The 16908-nt window shown below is 37.7% G+C and overlaps 2 non-coding genes across 2 annotated transcripts; one reads left to right on the forward strand and one right to left on the reverse strand.

Annotated features, from left to right (window-relative positions):
• Positions 1–7059: 7059 nt before the first annotated feature.
• Trnak-uuu lies at positions 7060–7132 on the reverse strand. The gene has a single exon. It is a non-coding gene; the product is annotated as a tRNA-Lys (tRNA).
• Positions 7133–16552: 9420 nt separating this feature from the next.
• Trnaa-ugc lies at positions 16553–16624 on the forward strand. The gene has a single exon. It is a non-coding gene; the product is annotated as a tRNA-Ala (tRNA).
• Positions 16625–16908: the final 284 nt, after the last annotated feature.

The raw sequence follows: 16908 nt of genomic DNA on the forward strand, positions 1-16908 counted from the left end.
AATTTTTTTCCTCGATGAAATAAGTAGGATATTTTTTCTTTTTTTCGACCAAGGTCTAAATCCGTAGGAACGCTACATAATTTAACGTTTTCTATTTTGTTGCGTATTTTATTTTAGAATTGACGTGATAATGTTGGCATGTCAAGCTTATTACGACTTGGATGGCCCTACAAGGAGTTCAGATTCCCTGCCATAAAATTCTGGACGCATACCTTAAAACGTTTACCGCAGAATTCCTAAGTATATTCAACATATTTCCTGTGGAGTTTCTCAAAATATTGCAATAAGTTTTTAAGGAATTACTACAGGATTCCTTAGATTATTTTAGACATTCAACATAATTCCTTAGCAGTTTTTGTCGAGTTGAATAGAATTCCTCAGTAGTTTCTGTAAATTTCTACAGAATTCCATTGCAGTTTCCGCGGAATGCCGTCCGTGTTGTAGTAAACGTCCTACAGAAATTTCTTGTAGGATCCTTCAAGACGGATATTTAGGTCATGTGAACAATCACGAATTACCACCGAGTGCAGCCTGTGCTCCAAGTGAACGTAATTCAAGCATCCACTTACTTAAGGAGATTTACAGACCGAGTAATTCGAAACTAAATACGTATTTATAACCTGAATCAGTTCATAGATGCAGTGGCTTTCATCTGGTAGTCAGTTTTGTGGTGTTCTGAATACCTCATCTTCGATTTATGTCTTAACCTGATATTGCAGAAAGTTAATTGTTTCAGTACTAACATATGCTCTTAAACATGAATGAGACAATTTTCGGTAAAATGTAATTCCTACGATCGTTCTAAAGGGTTTATTCTTAAAATAGTATGCATATAATGCATTGATGAGTAAGGTATGGAATATGTAACGGCAGAAGTAATCATAATTCGGGCGTGCTAATGGAACGTGTAAATATCACATGTATTCAGTAATGTGTAAATATCAAACAAGAAACCTTTTATACGTACAACATAGAGTGGGATAACTCATCATAAACCAGAACTTTTACGGATTTCGAGGGCTACTTCCTGATTTGAACCGTTCCGAACAGTAAATTACAACATCCCATTCGTTTACCTGTAATGGATTTAATGCTTGAAATACATTCAGATGTTTTAATGCATATTCAATGCTTTCCTTCGACGTATTTTCTCGGATAAGACAATTAATTTTATAATAGGAAATGGTTTGCTGCGGTAAGTACTTTGCGGAAGGATTGAACCACGAATATTACAGAAGTGGATCCTCAAATCGGCCTCTGAATGTGTTGTCACCAACCGCGAACTTAAATGGGTTTGCAAAAGTCGCCACTCGCGTCCGAGTGATTGATCCGAGCTTTACGGGGAAAGAAGATATAATTAGGACTATCAACCGAAATTTACATTCGTGTTGATGCAATTTATCAAATTCATGACTCCTCAATGCTGTTCCTCGCAATTACGAACATTATATTGCGAAATATTGGAAAAAAGTGGATCGCATTGTACTCATCACCGCGCCGCGGACATTTTTGATAGCCGATTAAAATACGACCGAAGTGGCAGCAGGTATCAGCCTTCTATGGGATGTAATTGGGCCTCTTCTATGTTTTCCTCTTGAATTGAACATTCGTGATGAAAAAACACTGATAATACTTGTATTTAATCTCCAGACCAATTCGAGTTTTAGTCACTCAGCAGTTACGATTTTCAATCGCTATCACGACTTTGGTTCTTGAAAATGGCATTGTACTTTCGTAATCGAAGTCGTTTTTCGTATTAAATTATTGCGGAGAATTAATTACCTGCCAGTCTATCCAACCTTCGGGTGAAATCACATAGAAAGTTACCTAACAGTGTTATAGTTATCACGGATTAAGGCTATTGGCAAGGCTCTCTTCCTCGTTAAACGCACTAGTCATGAATCCTAAATATAAGCGTTATGATATGATTTATCGAGTTTTCTCCATTTCAGTCCTAAAAACTGATATAAAATGGGTAGTGATACGTGAAAATCGCGAATGTGATAAATGCGATATTGATGCGATACACGTGAATAAATGCGACAAAGGCGCGGTGACTCGACTTTTATGATATATGAACCGCAAATTTGCCTTTTCGATGGCAAAATTTGTAAATTTAGTACCGATCCCACCCGTGGCTGCGCCACTGCACGTTGGACCTCACTGCTTCAAAGATGGTTACTTGCATTTTCATCGGCAGCTACTAGTGAGGTTGAGAGAGAACCCTGGAAGCTTCTGCGATGTTAGTCAAATATATCGTGCTATCTGCCTAGAAAAAACCAAGTTTGGTAATGCTGAACTCCTCACAATCTGGACACCAGCTAGCATCGTGAATGCAGAGTGGTTTTTCAGCCAGTACAATCTTGTTGTGAGTGACAGACGCAACCAGTTGAAGGAAGAAAATGTTGAAACTTGTTCAGTGTTGATGTTCAACTTCTGCAAATGATATTCAGACTAATAATTTCATTTTTTATTATTTACATTATATCTTATTCCTTAATTTATTATTGCTTTACCCCAATGCAAGCTGCGTGTTGGTGATTGGTCAACCCCTGTCAAACACCCTACATCTACATCTACATAATACCCTGCAAGCCACCTCTAGGGTGTTTGGCAGGGGGTGATCGATCACCAGCATGCAGCATGCATTTGGACTCCCACATGCACACCACACCGTCCAAAGAACGTCCCGTATAGTAGCAAACTATACTACTATATGCTGTTAGAAATAGAATATAGAATAGAAATTCAGAAACATGCATTAAGTTTTACATGGTTATTAAGCTACACTACAAGTCATGCAATCTATTTACGAGTTCTATTGCTGCCGTTATAATCTCTTATCGATCGTGGAAAAAATGACATTCGGAATCTGTCTGTTCTGCAATCTATCTCTCTTATTTTATTTATATGATCTGATCTTCCGTAGTACGTTGGCATCCGCAAGATATGGTTAACTTCGTCAGAAAAGACTTGAATTTATCTAAAAGGTTTAGTCTATTTTTCAATCTACGGTCCGACAGAGATTCCCATTCGAGTTTATCTAAGAGGTCAGTTACACTAACAAGACTGTCGTAACGACCTTTCACATACCTGGCAGCTCTTCTTTGCACGCGTTCTAACTCTGTTATTAAGCCTTTTTCATGAGGGTCCCAAACACTGGCAGCGTATTCTAAATGTGGTCTAACGAGGGAAAAGTAGCTAATTTCTCTCACTTTGTCGTCGCACTTTCCTAATATTCTTTTAACAAAACCCATTTTACGATTAGCTTGACCGGTTATTTCTCGAATATGTTTATTCCACGATAGATCATTATTGAGTCTAACCCCTAGATATTTTACGGATTCGACTGCCTTAAACTGGGTGCCCCGAATGATATAGTTACGCTGTAGGGAGTTATTCTTCTTCCAGAAATTCATTACGACGCATTTTTCCAAATTTAATTCTAACTGCCAAGCATCGCACCAAGCTTGGATAGCAGCAAGGTCATTCGTTAGTTCATCTATATCTTTGCTGGAATGGATTTCTCTGTAAACTACAGCGTCGTCTGCAAAAAATCGTGACTTACTCTGCACCTCCCTAGAGGTGGCTCGCAAGGTATTATGTAGATGTAGATGTAATTATTTAAACTATCCGTATTTTTTCAAAAACTGTGTTACATCTCACTTTGTCATCAACTAATAGTGATACATTATGAAATTGAATAAAAAATAAATGCTTCAAATTCGTTCAATGGTATCAGGCTCAACTATGTGGAAGTTGATATTCGAAAACGAAAAGAAGGCTTCGTTGACTTCCACTGATTTATTTCCTTGGTACGACATGTTTCGATCCATAGAGGCCGAAGTCTCCTTTTCATTTTCAAATGCTACAAAATGCTATAAACCGTAATTGAATGTGATGTAAAATTAAAATAAAAGAGCTATTTTCACGTGTGTCTAAAAATAGGGTACGTAAATGGGTGAACATGGGATATATTTTTAAAGGAGTGGTCAAGAAATTGGAGAAGGTGCGGAGAAAAGCTGCTAGGTATGTGTTGGGAAAGCATAAAAAAACGGAAAGTGTTTCAGAAATGAGTTCTAAGGTGGGAGAGCTTACAAGAGAGGAGGAAAAGAAGCAGGCTATGTGGCATGTTTAGAATAATGAGTGGGGAAAAAGGATGGAAAGAATTTGAGAAGGACATATCAAAACCCAGCTTTGTTGGAAAAAATGGTAAAGTGCCGATCACAAAGGACAAATGCGAAGCAGTTCTCCTTCTTGAATAGGACCATAAGGGACTGGAACGATCTACCAGCAAAACTATTTGAGTCCTTCCCGAGAAATTGACACAGTTTTAAGAAGCGGTTGAAGAAGTAGGGACCAAGGGCTTTTTATAATGTTTTCTATTGTTTTTTCAACTGTTTTCTATTGTTTTTTCAATGTTTTCTATTGTTTTCTTTCATCGTATGTACATATTACCACCAGGCCAATGGCCTACTTGTAACAATTTTAACAATAATAATAATAATAATATTTCATTCAGCGTATCCCCGGCGAGTCGGTGAATGAGAATGGCGTTCATTCTGACTCACCTGCGGAAACCAAAGAGTCCGCACGTGCGCGAATATTCATTCTGGCACGTGCTCATCACTCACGCTTCGGTGGGCACGCGCTCTCGCTCGGAAATTTCGGGTGGGGGGCGGGATTTCACTCAAGGCTCGCACGAAACTTCCCCTCCCATCTTTCTACTCTTTCAAAATCTCTCCATAACGGCCACTTCGAAAAGATTTGAAATCGTCTCGCGATTTTTAAGTAATGATAAACACTTTAAGATTATTTTCTGAATAATATGATGTATTCAATTTACATTTGAAATGATTTCATTTCATTTTTTTTAACTCTTGAGCTGAAATGGCGAGTCTAGCTCGTCATGAACTTTTGATGACAAATCGCGTAATGAAGAGTGTTGCTCGTCAACAGATTTTCATAATTTTAGCACTCCTTCGGGGAAGAATAACTATATTTGAAAGCTTAAAAGTTTTAAAAAATTCCATAATTTACACAAAGAACACATATTTCATGGTATATGATGAATTGGAAGAAATGAAATGATTTTATACGAGTCCCAATCTTAGGATTGTTGACTTATGATGATGATGAGCGATAGCTTTGTTATCGATGTATTTATCTGGATACTTAACAATGTGAAATAATAATCGCTTTTTATTTGACTGTAATTCATAAGTAATTCTTCATGGAATATGATGAATTGGAAGAAATACAATGATTTTGTACGAGTAGCAATAGCTTTGTTATCGATGTATTTAACTGGATACTTAACAATGTGAAATAATAATCGCTTTTTATTTCACTGTTCTAAGTCATAAGTAATTCACAAACCACAAAATATCATTGTATTACCCTCAATTTCCTTTAAAACGAACCACAGAAAAAATAAATTGAGGATAGGAGTGCGACATTCAGAAAATAAGTTGGCATGGAAGGGGTTAAGTCGTGTTGCTTGATGGATTTTCTGAGCACAACCTGCAAGTAGGTGGCAATGAAACGACGAACGGAACGGATTTTTCTGTAAACTACAGTTTCTCGTCTTCCGACGACACCGTAGTTTACAGGAAAAAATCTATTATCACTGTTTACTATTTCACCAATATCGTTAGTATAGAAAAAACGAGGAATGTAATACTTTTTCTCAAGAATATTGATCATTGACCTAACCTTAAGTAAACCAGTTGCCGTTTTTAATGCACCCCAGTGTTATTAATCTAAGGCAACTGTTTAAAAACGTGTTTCAAAATTCCAAGAACACTATAAAACCGATTATTTTTAAGAATATACCCACATTATCCCAAAATTTTTTCTGTTCTCATGAGATCTTATGGAAATTAAATGTTTCGTAAAATTAATTATTACGCAAAAAATCATATAAGTTGATGCATTGGGAGTCCAAGTTATTTTCCTAACGTCTTTAGCTGCATGATTTAACTCGAGCTGAGATTTTTTTCGAATGATATTGAAACGAGCGCATTACGGATTACGAACGTTACGGATTCTAAAGACTAATTGGATACCATGAATGAAATGGCTCTGTTGTGAGGAGTTATTTTTGACCAGAAATTCATTACTCCGGATTTTTTTTCAAACTTAACTCTAACTGCCACGCATCATAATTTAATCACTATTTAGGGGAACAGTATCAATATTTGAAAGTTTAACAGTTTCAAAAATATATAATTTACACAAGGAACACATATTTCATAGAATAGATGAATTGGAATTATTCATAGAATTGGAAGAAATGAAATGTCCTCCTTGGATTGTAATAACGTCGTTCTTTAGTTCATCCCTATTTTTCTGCTAGGGATTTTCCTATACACTATAAGATCGTTTGCAAATAATCAACATTAACTGTCCGCCACTTCAACAATATCATTGATAGTGAGAATGTAGAGGAGGGGGCCAATGACATTGCCCTGAGGGATGCAAGAATGACTTTAACTTCGTTGGGGACTGCACCGTCTAATTCCAATCGTAGCACGCGATCTGTCAAAAGGTCTCTGATATATCGTCAATTTTCCAGTCATTAAGTACTTCGTGTTGCTTGATCGATTTCATAAATATTAGCTGCAAGTAGGGAGCAATACCTGAGACTGGCTTTACAGGCGCAAGAAGGGAATATAAAATTAATACTTGCTGGCCGATTGATATCATCCTTGTTTCTCAGCTAAATCAAATATAATCTTACATGCGCAACACGTTATTCGTGTTTGATGTCCTAAATGAACTTCTAAAACTTATTCTTACTTACTTTCTCAACAAAACTTTTGAAATTTCCAATAATTGAAGGGGCTCTGGATAGTAATTTTCTTCTTTTAATAAAATGAGTATATTTTAAAAAAATGATATTTTTTGTATTGTGATATTCACCAATTTCGTTGATATAAAGGAGGAATTGTGGTTCTATGACACTACAATAAGGTCACATTTATTCTCATGAGCCCCTAGCAGGCGGGATAGGAAATTAATATTAATACTTAAAAACCACAACAGCCGAAAAAAATTCGCCCGAACAGGGACTTGAACCCTAGACCCTCAGATTAAAAGCCTGATGCTCTACCGACTGAGCTATCCGGGCTCTTAATGTGTTGGTAGATTAGTGCTTGGTAGATTTATCTTACCATGACTAAGTGCGCTACATCCCGTTTTCAAATATATATTGTTGTGGACTTTGCTCTCACCAAGAACCTAGCACGCTTGTGGTGAATGTATGGAAAATAATTTTTTCCAGAATAAAGTAACAATAGGGAAAAACGTACCTCTGTACATGAGCATGATACTTTTATGGTAAACTCATCATTTATTATGTGTAATTGTACTTGGCATAGAATGAGAATTGATGTAGTCACTGCTTTTGTAGGCGACCGTAAGCATACTAGGTAAGTAATAGGTTATTTGTCGTAAGTGGATTTCGTATACTCATAATTATTACCCTGCGAACCACTTCTATGGTGATTGACAGGCGGTGAACCATCATAAACAAGAACCAGAGGATTTAAATTTACTTCCATGATGATGCACTACGCAACATGTACCTACTCTACATATGACACATTAACTATAGAATTAATCTATATCCAACGTATGAAGATCATGACGCATATTTACTCATATAGAAAGCCAAAACTTGCCAATGATTAGTAATTAATGTACTCTATCCATGCAAGGTTACAAAAATGCTAACTAGTTTGGTACCGCGAAGGAACACATTGCATACAATGCCTAAAAATGATAAGAGGAAGATGAAGTAAACTGTGGAGAGAATTTAAGGACGAGAATATACCTATGGAAAAGGATAAAATGCATAAATCATCCTAGCGATTGATGCTGTTAATTTCATTTCTCGATAAAATCATATTTTCTTAGAACCTTTAGAATATTATAGGTGTATCTGTACTAGGATATATATTATTGTAGTGTCCATTGCCACGACCATGCATGTAACACCCAGTGTAATCAAATGTTACCTCAAGATACATAATACGTGGAAGTGTATTCACATGTTAGTCTTTTATTTTACGGAATATGTAGGTTGGCGGTAACTATCACCACCTGCATAAATGAGTAGATAAGTGATATTTTTATTGATATTCTATACCCTGCCCTTGTATCACTCAAGGCCGATCGGTCGTTTTTCGCGACGTTTTAATTGATAAAAATTTAATCCATCATCATTAATGAGGTACAGGCAAATTTTGAATATTTTGTCTATCTATAGTACCATTGTTTGACGGGATGCTTTATTTATACCCTGAATACGTTCCAGATTTTTTAAATAATACTTGGCTGCTGTTGAGTGAGCAAATGGTGGACTCTTTTTTTGGGAAAATTTTTAAATAAAGTAGAAGAAATATAATCCTTCTGGAAATAGTGACCGGGATACTCCATCAGAGTATTAATGAAAGATATATCTTACATACAACACGTTTTAAATGAGTAATAAGTTCCAAAAAAAAGACCTGTCAAGCGGGAGTGAAGCTTTCTCTTTCAATGCCAAACAAACAAGAAAATTCTAAAAAACGCTTCCTCATCCTATTGCGTGATGGATCCACGATTATTACAAAAGAGGATCCACATGTCAGCCTTTAAATGTGTTGTCGCGCACCGCACATTTAAATGGTCGCTCGCGTCACTGACCGATTTTCATGAGGAAATAAGGTATAATTAGGGGTTTTAACTGAAATGTATACACACGATGATGTCACCACCTGCACAAATGAGACGATGATCTATCAAATTCATTACTTTTCAATGCTCCTCCTCGTAATTAGAAACATAATACCGCAAACCGTAAACTGGAATTTGTATAAAGAATTCTCGGTAAATGCCCAAAAAAAAGGTGAAAGAAATAAGCTACCTGACTTTAGTGAGGGAAGCCTCACTTAAAATTAGCTGCTAGCGTATGGGGCCCTTATGAAGTAGGACTAATTGCTGATATCAATTGAGTACAGCGCAGGGCGGCCAGATTTGTGATGAGTTGTTACGGCAAAAAGTGCAGCGTTTCCAGTCTGTTACACGAGTTAAGATAGGAATCTTTACAGGAACGTAGATCGAAGTATAGACTTAATTTACTCAGTAAATTCGAAGAAGATATTTTTTCAGACGACGGGAATCATATCCTTCGTTTACCGTCGTACTATGGTAGACCTGATCATGTGAAGAAAATAAAATAAATAGACTGCGAAACAGAGAGATTTAAAATGTCATTCTTCCGTTGTTCTATTAAGGATAGCAACGTTATCTCAATTAATAGGATTAATGGCGTCACTCTCTAGGATACCTCATTGCATCTTTTTTTCCATAGTCTAACCTTGCATGTATTTTCTATAGGAATTACTAAACATGGGCAAGTTTTTTTTATCAATATGCACGTATATTTGGTAGTAGACGTGATATTTCTATGACCGTGCGGTGTGCATGTGGAGGTCCTCTTGCATGCTGCATGTTAGTTATCTGTCACCTCCTGCCAAACACCCTAGAGGTGGCACGCAGGGTATTATGTAGATGCAGATGACTTGTTGAGTAGCCTAGTAACTTATTTACTATAACTGAATGCATGTTTCTGAATTTTATAATTATTTATAACAGCATGTGGTAGTATAATTGGTTACTATCCGTGACGTTTTTGGACCGTTTGGTGTGCATGTGGAAGTCCTCTTGCATGCTGCATATTGGTGATTGGACACCCCATGCCAAGCACCCTAGAGGTGGCTCGCAGGGTATTATCTAGACGAAGAATATAATGCGAAATAATTCGATCGCATTACACTCATCACCGCGTGCGGAAATTTTAGAAAGCCGATTAAAATGCGACCGATAGAGCAGCAGAAATAACCCTTATATGAGATGAAATTTGGCCTCCTCGAAGAAGTCCCATTGGATAAATCTGTGTAGGTAAGTACCATGGAGACTAGGAGAGTAGGATGTACGGGAAGTGTGCTGAAAGAAGGAGACGGAAAGATCGTAACGCAGGACGGAGCAGATATGAGAGTCCGGGTGGGTGCACCCTTGAGGTGAAACGCGACGAGGCATTTAAATTTCCCCCGGCTGCGCCGAGCGAGGCCTCCACGCTTCGTCTGCCGGAAAAAGGAGAAGACCGTCATCTGGAAAAGTCAAGTCGCGCAGGTGACTCGCGAGGGCCGTGTGCGTATAGGCGAACGCATGCGATTGTAAAGCCAACTATTCACTACACGAGTCTTGCTCCCACTTGAGGAATGGAATAAATTTGTGTCGCAATGACCCCGTTATGCACCAAGGATGAGACTCGTCCACTTGAATAAATAATATCTGCATCGACATAATACCCCGCAAGCCTCCTAAAAGGCATGTGGCAGGGGGTGTTAGGACACCAGCCGTTTACAACTATAAAAAAAAATTAAGGGCTCTAAAGAGGTTGGGACTAGCGTTTATTAAAGTCCTTTATGGTTCGGGGGAAAAACGAATTCCCATATCTATGCGTTCGGTAAAACATCTCTCTTAATTTATCGCCTCTATCGGACCTGAAAATATAGTGTGGCTCTAATATTATGTTCCCTGTGTCGCTCTTAAAGATATCCATTCTCAATTGTTCAAGCAATCTAAGCCTAGCGCGCAGCCTCCGAGTCTCCAACGGCTCCCAGCCTAATTTGCTTAACATCTGGGTAACACTGTCTGTTCGCCATATTTATATAGCCTCGTATAATATTTACGTACCCTCGGTACGAAGCCATGATAGGGCGAGGAGACACCTGAAAAAAGTACAAGATCATAATATCTAACGATGTCGTTAGATGTTACGATCGTGTACTTCGTTCAGGCGTGTAGTATTTCCATGATACCGCGTGAACGGCTGTGAAATTCACATGAATTATAATATAATCAACTAAATGAGTCAGATCATATAAATAAAATAGGAGATATATACTGCAGAACAGGTAGATTCAGAGTGTTTTTCCGCAAACAGAGTTGAAACGCGTGCAAAGAAGAGCTGCCAGATATTTGCAAAGTCGTTACGATAGTATTGTCAGTGCTACTGAACTCTTTGATAAACTTGAATTGGAATCTCTGTCAGACCGTAGACTGAAAAATAGACTAAACCTATTTGATAAATTCAAAAGCAGTGTCTTTTCGAACGAAGTTAGCCTATGTTTTGAACGCCAACATACTATGGTAGATCAGATCATATAAATAAAATAAGAGTGATAGGCTGTAGAACAGACAGACTCAGAATGTCTTTTTTTCCACGATCAATAGAAGATTATAACGGCAGCGTTAGAACTCACAAATAGATTAGATGACTTTTAGTGTAGCCTACTAACTTATGTATAGCTTAAAAGATACAGTGTCCGGCGTGATGCGGTGGAAATCTTTGATATTCAGCTTATTAAAACAACTTGTCTGTTTCCACACTCTTTTTTTTCAGCGACCATGGTTTCGGCAACTTGTGCCATTGTCAAGGTGGCACAAGTTGCCGAATGGTTGGTGAAAATAAAAGAGTGTAGAAACAGACAAGTTGTTTTAATAAGCTGAATACGAATAGCTTAATGCATGTTTCTGAATTTTCTTACTATCTCTAACAGCATGTTTTGGGTACTCTTGCTTTATTGGCAGATTACCTTAATGAGTAATTCGCAAGTTTTGCCTTTGCATAAATGTGGCAGTATAATTTGTTAGTATGCGTGACATTTTTTGGACCGTGTGATGTGCATGTGGGAATCCAATTGCATAATGCATGCTAGTGATTGATCACCCCCTGCCAAACACCTTAGAGGTTTCTCGCAGGGTATTATGTAGATGTAGATTTGCCATTCGTAAAAACTCTCCTTGATCCAGAATCGAATCACGCACCCGGTCAACGCGCAATACACCACGCTATCCGGGTTCCTGATGTTGCGATGGGATGATTCAATTGGAATGTGAAAGTAGGAACATTGCTAGGGTAGTAGTCTGCGCACTAGCCCGGAAAGTTAATGGCCCATGGTAAGATGGTATTTTTCGTAGGAATTTATAGTTTAATTTAAAACTTTAACCTTTTATTTTTTCATGGGAATTAATTTGAATTCTCTAGTGTTTTCCCGGCGTATGGAGTTCGTATGGCTTCCGGGTATTTATTTATTCCTTTATTCCATCACCAAAAACGGCACTAAGGCTTTTACATTGTCTGTTACTTAAGTAAATAATAGCTAAAAGATAAAAAACTATAACGCAATAAATAAAAACTAACAGAAAATTAAAAATTTTAAACATAAGAAGGGGCACTATTGATTAGACAATGGTGAATTATTTAGATGGCATTTTTAGGAGGATTTGTAACTAGTGGCAGAGGAAAAGAGGTCCAGGGAAGGGATTTTTGAAGCAAAAATCACCAGTATCCCACCAAGTCTATATTGACTCGGCTTCTAACGAACTAATTCAGAAACATATTGAGTTAATACCCTGATGAGATATCTCGGTGACTTTTCTCCACATAAAGATGTAGAATTTTTCTGAAGTAAGGGTCCGCCGATTTGTCACGTAAAAGCACTCAAATATTCTCAAAATTTCTGAAAAATGAACACATTATTGATAAAATATTATGTTTACAAATGGTGATATTTTTCTTCATGATTAACCTTCCATTAATCCTACTTGAGCATAACTCTATAAGATTTTCGAAGGAAAATGAGATTGGGCGTTTTCTTACGAAATGTCTTCGTGTCTGAGCCTCTGTATCGAGGTAACGAGTGAAGCATATGAGAAGTTACTTAACATTTCCTAATCACCAATTATTGATGCATATTTTCCCGAAGTTTGTTTACAATCACGTTGAGGATATGTATTTAAAAATACGTTTTTGATATTTGGTGAGACCATAACCCAATATTGGAGGAGAATAAGTGAACTGCCGCTTAAAGCAGAGCTACTGATTTCTTTTAGCACGAAAGCGAACTTCTTCATGCTAGGCCATATTTTTTTATATTTCGATAAATATTTCGACTCCTTATTTATGGAAACATAGGAATAAATAATCTGAGGTTTCGCGCGAGATGGAGTGGAAAGGGAGCATAATGAAGAAGCAGGAGCAATTTCCACAAATTTTACATTTATTTTACGACCGGTTTCGCTTACAGCATCATCAGGTCAATGATGCTGTAAGCGAACCTGATGATGCTGTAAGCGAAACCGGTCGTAAAATAAATGTAAAATTTGTGGAAATTGCTCCTGCTTCTTCATTACGTAGTAATATATTGTCTTGCACCCATGGCTTCTTTTCTCGATATTTATGGACTTTTTTGTTTTAGTATGGTGCACACGTTGTTGTGACCTGGAGACGCTGTATTTCCGTCAGTTTTTTTTATCTCCATGGTTATTCTAATGAATAAGGTATGAATCGACTCTGGTATAAGAGTCCTGTTTTTTTTAATTGAAAATGACTTATTTTACGTCTTTTCATCTTTCTATCTTTTCATGATGTAGCCTTGGAGATAACCTTTCCCACATGAAAGTGGACTGTACCTGCCCATGGTATCCACTGTCGTGATGACATCATCACCGCACGCTAATCGCCATGCAAGAGACGCAGTCACAACACACCCGTCTCCGAGCATGAAGTCACCCTCCTCGTATTGAACGGCTGCTTTTATGCCAGTGATGGTGGAGTGATCCGTTAACGCTGCGACAGGAACCAGGAGGAGAAATACTGGGGAAAGAAAAGGTAGGTACACATGACGTCATCAGGGAGGTCCCCGCCGTCGAATAACTGAGTGTCTTATGAATGTTTGACGTTGATTTACTCACGTTGGGTAGTAGTGGCGAGCAAGACGTAGTTCAAAGACACTCTAGTGTCAATAAAATAAGATGGCCCTTTTTCACTATATTTACTTCCGTTCGACGAGTTCCATTTGTTCAAATATTATTATCGAATAATTACCGTGCTAAGAAACTTGGAAGTGCCATCTTGTTTTATCTACATTGCATACGTAATATTTTGAGCATTAAATACTTTACTTGGGTGCTCTACCAACTAGTGTTCTAAATCACATGCTCATTTTTTTTTTAATTAATGTGCAGATCTATTTATATGGTAGTGTCTTAAGAACACGGCGTAGGATGAATTTAATCGTTATGATTTTTATTGTTATCAGCGCTTCCCAAAAGAAACCGGATAAAGAACCTACAGAAAACTATAAAAATTAAATCTTGCATATGGATTGCATATTAGGTATAAGAGTATTTTATAAGAGCTTTTTTAATAGTGTTTATCCTCAGTCTAACCATAATTTAAGCAGGCGTCGATAAAAAAAGGTTGTTAATCTAGATCAACTGTTAAAAAATAGGGGTTTCAGAATACCGAAAACCCGGTGGAGCCGATTATTACCCAGAACATACCCACATTCTTCCAAATATTTGTGTGTTGTGATGAGATATATCAATAACGAATTGCCGCTTCATGTTGATGTAATGAGATATTTCGTCAAATTAATAAATTCGTAACTCATAATGTAATGTTATGCACCGGGAATCCAAATTTAGTGTCATCATATTCAGCTGAATGATTTGTAAACATTCAAATGATATTTGGAAGAAACTGTATCTTATTGGCGCAGTTATGTCTCAAGGTTTTCCGCCGCGTCAATTCATCTTCGTGACGGCAGTTTCGTCGGCGTTCCCGGAGGCGTAACTAGGAGCTGAATTTACTTTGTCTCTTAGCTTCCATCAACGTTTGTCTCTTATTGGTTCACATTGTTAATTACAAATCGGGATATTGATACATTACCGTAAAAAGAGATCTGTAAGTTATTTCTTTGGTTTGGTCCTGAAAGGGTCAATGTCAAAAATTTACAATTTTGTATTAATACCTCCATTATAGTTTAAATCTTGGGGACTATGTAGTGTAAAAAGGGCCAACGCCTGAAACTAATGGGAAAAAATAAAACAGTAGTCTGTGGGCCATTATCATAACACATTATTGAACTCTAAAAAATCAACATACAGAAAATAAATACTATAGAAAAAACATAATCGTGGTAGGAAAAATAAGGAAATAATTATCTGAAAGTTTCAAGTAGATAGCTTTTTTAACTCCAGTTTAAAATAAGTTTGCATTTTCTATTATAACTTAAGACTGCTCTCCTAAAAAGTGAGCGATTTTGAAATTGGCCCTTTTAGCACCAAGCCACAGCATTAAAAAAACGAGAATGTGATTTTGCAACTTTGCTCGGTAAAACCCCGAGTAAAATATCCACGAAATCGCTGTCATACGCACCTAAGTAAACCGCCCACGAATAAAACCTTCATTTCATGAAAGTTCTCCTCAAGTATTCGCTTCCGTGAGAAGACAACACTCCCACAGCTGTTACGTCCGCGATTAGATTCTCCCACACTTGTGCGTTTGCTAGTTGCTTAGCATTTGAGATTAATTTGAAGGTATGCATTTGTGAGAACAAAAGGTCACTTGAAGTTAAATGGCCTATTGAGGCCTCTAAATTTCGCTTAAGCGTCATCTGGTAGACACGGCATATTTTTACTCCTTCATGGTAAGGTGAAGAAACGAAGGTGAAGCCGTGGGATAGGCCGAAATAAAAGGAAGCGAAGGACGATCTTGGAAGTGCCGATAAGATGCGAACCTACGCTTATTCTGGGAACGCCGTCATGGAAATGAGTCAGGGGTCACACTATCTTGCGCGTACATCGAGAATAGGTACGAATACATTTGACGGGATCGAGGAAAATTAACCTAAGTGGATGCATGAACCGTGGGATAGAGACGCCTCACACATTCTGAGCATCATCATCAAAATAGTGACTTGCGCGTCACCTTTCGGGTGTATAACGGAAAAATATTGTAATTTCCATTTTCCACATCACAATAAGGTGGATCAAAATCCTCCTAGGATTTTACATCTACATATTACCCTGCAAGCCAATTACAGAGGTGTTTGGTAAGGGGGTAAATATTACCAATATGCTCCAGAGGATTCAAATTTACTTCCACGAACACGCACTACGTAACAGCTACACTACATGTGACACATAAGCAATGGAATCAATCTGTTTCTTATTCTTTATGAATATTACTTATGAAATCAATCTGCCTTTAAAGCTATAACATCTACATAATACCATGCAAGCCAGCTCTAGGGTGTTTGTCAGAGGGTGATCAATTTATGACATTAAAAAAATTCAGAAACATATATTTAGGAATACATAAGATAGAAAATGCTACACCATAGGTTAAGGAACCAATTTCTAAGTACCAACGCTGACTTTATTAGTCTCTTATCGATCGTGGAAAAACTGCATTCTAAACCTATCTGTTCTGCAGTTCTCATTCCCCTGGGGCGGGATATTCAAGTCCGAGATTTTTGTACCCTGCACCTCAAAATGGAAAGGACTGGGAAGCTCTGATAGGCGAAGATGCCATCGCGCTTGTGCACCCGACGACGCCTCCAGGGAGGAAGAAGGAAGGAATGGATGTGGTAGATAAAAAATGGTAATTATGAAGTAATCAATTTTGCACAGTAGTAATCTTAATGTGTCAGGGGATGTAGCTCAGTGGTAGAGCGTTCGCTGTGCATGTGAAAGGTCCCGGGTTCGATCCCTGGTTTCTCCAATTTTTTACGTCCTTTTTATTGCGTCAGCAGAACCAAACTACAGTACCATTCCCTTGAAGAAGTGACCTGCAGTCGGTCACGAAACTTCGGGGCAATTTCGGATATATCACGCGGCATACACCCGTATATCTCTCTTTTATTAGCGTAATGTTATTGAAAAGGACGGAGATTATGTTGAAAACCGACAAGGTGTTCCTGAAGTATTTTTTAATACTCTGTAAAAACTGGAAGTGCCTGGAATAAAGGTTGCGGTGTCAGGAACTTTGGGTGCATTAGTTTTGTT

Source organism: Ischnura elegans, chromosome 8, assembly GCF_921293095.1.
Source record: "Ischnura elegans chromosome 8, ioIscEleg1.1, whole genome shotgun sequence".
Taxonomy (NCBI): Eukaryota; Metazoa; Arthropoda; class Insecta; order Odonata; family Coenagrionidae; genus Ischnura; species Ischnura elegans.